Here is an 8,029-nt window from a genome sequence, read left to right as displayed (position 1 = left end):
ACGGTCTAGATTTATTGGGTTTTCTCTGTGAGTGAGGGAGACTGGTGACGTGGTATGCTCTAATTAGTTCGAATGGAGTGGCCATGATTGCCAACTTAGAATGAAGGGTCTTTGAACTCGGTGCTTTTTTCTCTGATTGGTCTTGGTATTGGGCCAAAATTAACTTAAAAAATGGCCATCTTGTGTTTAATTAGAGACTTGCAATCGTAACCTTTTAATCCCTTTAAAATCAATTTAATCAAACTTAATAAATTTCCAATAAAATGTAGTAAAATTATAATTATCAAATATACTGCTAATTATTATAATTAATTATTTATAAAATACTTTTTCTTTTAAATTATAACACTAATTTTGAATATAATAATCTAATTAATCAGAATTTATGAAATAATTCATTAAATTAATTATAAAGCCCAGATGGTGTATTTTAGAAATTGCCTTAATGATATTAAAAGTAGTAAGTATATTTCTAATCATATAATGTTAATACCGGGTTATTAATTTCAAAACTAATACATAATCAATTTTGTAAAATAGGTATTTATTGATAGAAAATACTTTCAAACATTCATTGTAAATATTTATGTATAAATAAATAATTTTAAAAGGGAGGGTCAAAATTTACCATCAATAGTTGGTATTAGAGCCATGGGTTGCTTAGGTCTCATAAGTCATGAGCAAGCTTAGTAGATTCTGAAGGAACGGTATGGAGACGTTTGTACTTATCTTCTAGAGGCTATGGAGTTTTAGGAAAAATTTCACTTCCTTCTTTCTCTATCATGCAATTTTTATTCTATAATTGATGCTTGAATCATTCAATTCTTATTCTCTCGCAGATGGCGAGAACACGCACAATATCTACAGCCGGGCAGGAGCTAGAGTCCCCGATTGCAGCTACCATCGGGGGTAGAGGCCGAGGATGAGGCCAAGCTAGAAGCTGAGGCTGAGGGCAAGCCAGAGGGTGAGGGCAATATACTACCATTTTTTCTAGAGGCAGAGGTTAAGGCTATAGCTCATGCAGCAGCACCTCTCGTGGAGCCTCAGATTGACCATGAGGAGGAGATCCCAACTCCGACCATACCAGTTGGGCTAGCTCAGGTCCCGGAGGGATTTATAGCCAGTCTAGTGCTTCAGGTTGCTTAAGCATGTTAAGTGGGCCTGATGGAAATTGTGGCCCAGACCGGTGCATTTTCTGTGGCACCAGCAGTTTCTCAGGCTGGGGAAAGAGCATAGATTCCCACTACTCACACTCCGGAGTAGATGGATCCCCTATATCAGACTACAGCAGCCCATCTAGTTGGGGTGGTTCAACTGGTTGTTGCGACATAGGGCGGGGAGAGGCCCGATATGTCTTCTAAGGCCTTGAAGAGGTTGGATAAGTTTACCAAGCTTTTTCCTGTTCATTTCAGTGGTGCACCTTCTAAGGACCAACCGAATTACTTGGACCTTGCCACGAGATATTACGCAACATGGATATTATTGAGACCAATGATGTGGACTTTGCAATGTTTCAGATGACCAGTTCTACCAAGAGATGGTGGAGAGATTATGTGTTGACCAGACCAGTTGGTTCACCTTTCACTTACCTGGGATCAGTTTTCATAGCTATTTCTGGAGAAGTTTATTCTTTTCACTCTGAGAGAGGAGTATCGCATATAGTTTGAGCGCCTTCAACAAGGTGGCATGACCATCACCCAGTATGAGACTCGATTTGTGGACCTAGCTTGCTATGTAGTTATTTAATCCCTACAGATGGCCAAGGAAACCGGGGATGATATTACTTTTCAAAGGGTCGTAGAGATTGCTATCTAGATCGAGATGGTTCGTGGTCAGGAAAAGGGGTCGATGTCTGACAAGAGGCCTCATCATTTCTGAGGTTTTAGTGGTGCCTCATCTGGAGGCAAGGGTACTTTTGGTAGAGGCCATCCTCCTAGGTCGTTCCAGTCAGCGCTTTAGGCATTCTACAGTGCTGCGGGTAGTCGTGGTCCTTATTTATCTCATCCTGAGCAGCTAACCCACAGTGCACCATCAGCTCCTATCAGTGCACCTCCAATCTAGAGTTATCATAGTGGTTATTCGGGTCATCAAGGCCAGCTCTAGGGTCACCAGTTACAACAGCCGAGGGCTTATCATACTTGCGGAGATCTGAGGCACCTCTCTACATTTTGTCCCAGGTCACAAGGCGGCATGCCACAATAGAGTTCTCGTGCCATAGTTACAGCATCGGTTTCTTCACCGCTCACTCAGCCAGCTAAAGGATATGGTCGGGCTGCTATAGATGAAGGTCAGGCCATTAGAGGTGGAGGTCAGACCATTAGAGGTGGAGGCCAGCCAGCTAGAGGTCGTCCGAGAGGTGGAGGTTAGAGGGGTAAGCTTCATCCCCGTTTTTATGCATTTCTAGCTAGGCCTGACGGTGTATCATGTGAGGTATAGTTCCAATCTACCATAGAGACTCTTCATTTCTATTTGATCTGGGCTCTACTTATTCCTACGTGTCATCCTATTTTGCTTCATATCTAGTTATACCTCGTGATTCTTTATGTGCTCATGTATATATGTCCATACCTGTGGGAAATTCTATTGTTGCAGATCGTATTTATCGTTCGTGTGTGGTTTATATCGGTAGCCTTGAGACTAATGTAGATCTCCTGCTTCTTGACATGGCGGACTTTGATGTTATTTTGGGCATAGATTGGTTGTCACCTTATCACGCTATATTGGACTGTCACGCCATGATAGTGACCTTAGCCATGTCGGGGTTGCCTTGATTAGAGTGGAGGGAGACTCTTGGCCATTCTACCAGTAGGATTATTTCTTATATAAAGGCTCAACGTATAGTCGAGAAGGGATGTCTAGCTTATTTGGCCTATATTTATGATTTTAGTGCAAAGTTTACTTCCTTGGATTCAGTACCAGTGGTGCGTGTGTTTCCTTAAATGTTTCTTGCAGATTTGTTGGGGATACCACCGACAAAGATATCGACTTCTGTATTGACTTGGCTCCGGGCACTAAACCCATTTCTATTCCACCATACCATATGGCCCCGCCTGACTTGAAGGAACTGAAGGAGCAGTTGCAGGATTTTCTTGATAAATGATTCATTAGACCTAGTATCTCGCATTAGGGTACATCAGTGTTGTTCGTAAAAAAGAAGGATGATTCAATGAGGATGTGTATAGATTATCGGCAGTTGAAAAAAGTCATTATCAAGAACAAGTATACGTTGCTAAGGATTAAAGACTTATTTGATCAACTACGAGGTGCCAAAGTATTTTTTAAGATTGATTTGAGATCTTGCTATCATCAGTTGAAGATTAGGGCATTGGATATCCCTAAGACAACTTTTCAGACTCGGTGTGGGCATTATGAGTTCCTAGTGATGTCATTTGGTTTGACAAATGCCCCAGCAACATTATGGATATGATGAATCTGGTATTTAAGCCATATTTGGATTCTTTTGTAATCATCTTCATTGATGATATCTTCATCTACTCCCGTAATCGAGAAGAGCATGAGCAACATCTTTGGGTTGTACTTCAGACCTTGAGAGATAGTCAGTTTAAGCCAAGTTTTCAAAGTGTGAGTTTTGGTTGGACTTGGTTGCCCTTTTAGTACATGTTGTATCTTCCGAGGGCATTAAAGTGGATGCTAAGAAGATTAAGGCAGTTCAAAACTGGCCTAGACCTACTTCAGCTACAGAGATTCAGAGCTTCCTAGGTTTGGCGGGTTATTATCGCCAGTTCGTGGATGGGTTTCATCCATTGCATCCCCAATGACTTGACCGACCTAAAAGGGTGCTCTATTTAAGTGGTCCAATGAGTGTGAGTTGCCCATCGGTTAAGTATCCAAAACTGTGTATTGTGATGCATCGCGTAATGGGCTTGGTGCAGTTTTGATGCAGGATGGCAGAGCGATTGCGTACGTTTCACGTTAGTTGAAGGTTCATGAGAAGAATTACCATGTTCATGACTTCGATTTGGAAATGATTGTTCATGCATTGAAGATTTGGAGACATTACCTCGATGGTGTGTTGTGTAAGGTATTCACAGATCATTAGAGTCTGCAATACTTATTTAAGTAAAAGGATCTAAACTTGAGGTAGCAGAGGTTGCTAAAGCTGTTAAAAGACTATGATATCCCTATTTTGTATCATCCTGGGAAGGCTAATGTGGTGGTTGACACTTTGAGGAGGAAGACTATGAGTATGGGTAGCCTTGCATATATTCTAGTTGGTGAGAGACTGCTAGCATCAGATGTTCAGGCCTTGGCCAATCAGTTCGTAAGGTTTGATGTTTTGGAGCACAGTCGGGTTCTTATTTTCACGGTTTCTCGGTCTTTCTTGTATGAGAACATCAGAGAGCGTCAGTATGACAAGCCCTATTTGCTTGTCCTTAAGGACATGGTGCAACACGGTGATGCCAAGAAGGTTACTATTTGAGATGATGGGGTTTTGCGGGTGCATGGTAGGATTTGTGTGCCTAATGTGGATGGGGTTCATGAGTTGATTCTGGAGGAGGCCCATAGTTTGCGGTATTCCATTCATCCGGGTGCCACCAAGATATATCAGGATTTGAGGTAGCATTATTGGTGGAGAAGAATAAAGAATGATATAGTTGAATATGTGGCTTAGTGTTTGAATTGCCAGCATGTAAAGTACGAGCATCAGAGGCCTGCCGGTTTGCTTCAGAGACTTGAGATTCTCGAGTTGAAGTGGGAGCGTATTACTATGGATTTCCTTGTTGGGCTTCCACGGACTTTGAAGAAATTTGATGCAATATGGGTCATTATGGACAGTTTGACCAAGTCGGCACATTCATTCCAATGGTAGCTACCTATTCTTGAGAGAGATTGGCTAAGATCTATATTCGCGAGACTATTCATCTTCGCGGTGTGCTGGTGTCCATCATTTTCTGATTAGGGTACGCAGTTCACATCACACTCCTAGAGAGCCGTACAACATTAGTTAGGCACATGAGTTGAGTTGAGTATAACATTTCATCCCCGGACAAACGGGTAGTCTGAGCGCACCATTCAGATATTGGAGGATATGCTTCGCGCATGTGTTATGGATTTCTGGGGTTCTTAGGTTCATTTCTTGCCACTTTTGGAGTTTACCTACAACAACAACAATAAATCGAGTATTCAGATGGCTCCTTATGAGGCCTTATATGAGAGGTGGTGCTGTTCTCCAGTTGGTTGGTTTGAGCCGGGATAGGCTCAGTTGTTGGGTACCGATTTGGTTCAGGATGCCTTGGAAAAGGTCAAGATTATTTAGGTTGGAGAGAGGGTTTTGCTCCAGGTTTCACCCATGAAGAGTATGATGAGGTTCCGGAAGAAGGGCCAGTTGGGCCCTAGGAATATCGTACCCTTTGAGATTCTTGAGAGAGTTGGTGAGGTGGCCTACAAGCTTGCATTGCCACCTAGCTTATCAGCAGTTTAACCAGTGTTCCATGTTACCATGCTCTGGAAGTATCACGATGATTCGTCCCATGTATTAGATTTCAGCTCAGTCTAATTGGACAAGGATTTGGTTTATGAGGAGGGCTGGTGGTCATTCTAGCCCGGCAGATCCGAAAGTTGAGGTATAAGAGTTATCCTTTCATTCGGGTGCAACGGAGAGGTCAGCCGATCGAGGCAGCTATGTATAACCAGAAGAAGCTCCTGTAGAACCAACAATTAATATTGGACGCTGTGGATTCACACGGAAAAACATTAAAGGATTTGGCCAAATAAGCAAAGAAACTGAGGAAGACTCGGGCATCCAAGGAGTCGGAAAGAGTTGAGAGTAGAGGTGGAGAGGTTGAAGGCGGATCACTTGCCTTTGGACCTTCTATTGCATGACCCGGCTCTAGCAGCCCAACCTGAGCCGGAGCAGGAGACAGAGAGGCCACCCAAGAGGAAGAGGGTGATTCCCCATACTGATGATGCTGTTATAGAGTTGGAGGACCCGCAGGGAGGTTCCTCTAGCCAGCCCTAATTCCAGTACAAGCCCAGGACTCAGTACAGGCCCAAGTCCCAGTAGAGACACAGATTACAGGGAGCCAGTCACAGGTTCCCGAGTAGACTGAGGACCTAGAGACCCAGACTCAGGATCCTATGTAGACGGAGGGCCATTAGGGAGTTTCTTTTTACTATCTATCTTTTCTTGTGCTTATTTTGGTTAGTTAGCATTGAGGACAATGCTAGCTTTCATTTGAGGGGGTAGCCCTATTTGGATGACTGTATATATGACAATACCTCTTTCTTTATGCTTTCTTTTTACTTTTGGTATGTACATATTTTATCATTTTATAGCACTTTTCGTACTTTTTACTTTTGGTCTGTATATAAAGTTACGTTCTATTGTATATATTCATTCTGTCTTATGTATATTCGACTAAATCCCCTCTTGTATATATTCATTTTACTTTCCTCATTTTTCCTTTCATAGCTTCTTATTTTATTTTCGTATCTTCTTGTTTTGAGTTTTTGCGTACAATAAGCCTTTGGCTTTCTTAATGCCACGGTTCTTTCCAAAGGTGGAATTTGTGTGAACCGCGTGGCTCTGCCCGATGATGAATAGCATGACAACCTTCTTAAGGGTTTGAGTCTGTTTTCTTTTGCTTTTTGTGTAAATAGTAGCTAGTGAGTAATGGTGCCTCAGGCAAAGCTTTACTTGGGCCTAACACATTTGCCTTTGATCCTATGGTTAAAAACAGATTGTTCTATATAGGATGGTGAAAGTTGTGACCTTGAGACTCTTGTATTGGCCGATAATCATCAAGTGATTTTTCGGGATCATTGTGTTGCTTAAATCTTAGTTAAGGTTGTTTGGGCCCCTGACTCTATCTCTTTAGCAATCACATAGCTTGTGTGGTGAGAATTTGAATTGCAAGTCCATGTCCCGAGCCATTAGTCTAGAACTTTCCCCGGATATTTGTCTAGGCAAAATCCTAAGTGTAATTTGACTTGAGAGGTGATTATAAGCTCTCCTTGATCCGAATGATATCTTGAACACTTCCATAGTCTACCAATGATAATATCTCTAGTCAACCCTTTTGAGCTAAAAATACCCTTTCTTGGCACCCGATCTTTCCTTAGCACAAGGCACAAGCATAAGTTTGAGGGGAAAGACGAGGAATGCAACAAAGTGGTAAAAGACACAAAATGAAGAAAAGAAAAGGCAATGAAAAAGAAAGAAAATCAAAAAGACAAAAAGAATGATCATTGTAAAAAAATAAAAAAAATGAAGGGATTCAATAAAAGTAAAGAGATGAGAGGTGAGGAAAGTTGAGAAAGGAGAAAAAGGTTTGAAATGAATAAGAAAAAGTGATAGTGTGTCTCTCTAACCCCTAAGAAAGAAGTTAATGACTCAAAAAGTCAAGAGAATGGATGCCAAAATGAAGCAAATGAAGTGCTTAAAGGAATATGGAACCTACCTAGACCAAATATTCCCTACCCTGAACCAAAAACCTTCACTATATCTCCACAAAAGCCCTATATGATCTTGAGTTGAATGAAGCTTACATTAGTGGTGACTCACATAAGGGGCAAGCTTATGGTACTTAGAGCCAGACTTGTGACCTTTCTTTGAGAGACATGAGTGTATTTCCACTATCCTCGTTCTGAGTGCTACAATCTAAAAGTGATGTTTGCTTAGGGAGAGTTGAGGATGTCTGAGTTTGGGTTCCACAATAACCAAAGTAGTAGAAAGAGTTTCCCTTGATGGGTTGAGTCAATTCTTGATGCTCTTGTGTCACACTAAAACCATGGTGCTTAAACGAGTGAATGTTGTTAATTATTCATTTGAATTGAGGGCAATTGTTAGTCCCAATTGATACTAGATGAGGTCACTTTAGGTCAGCTAAATTTTCTTGGATTTACTCTTAATGAGGTGGGTCTTATTTTGTTTGCTTGAGGACAAGCAAAAGCTTAAGTTTGGGGGAGTTGATAACTAGGGATTATGGTTCATTTTACACTCCTTCTTACTTGAGTTTTGATTAAAAATGTGTACAAAATAATCCCAAAGGCTTACATGTTATACTTG

This window comes from Nicotiana tabacum, chromosome 11 (assembly GCF_000715075.1).
Source record: "Nicotiana tabacum cultivar K326 chromosome 11, ASM71507v2, whole genome shotgun sequence".
NCBI classification, from domain to species: Eukaryota; Viridiplantae; Streptophyta; class Magnoliopsida; order Solanales; family Solanaceae; genus Nicotiana; species Nicotiana tabacum.
This window is presented reverse-complemented; position numbering follows the sequence as displayed.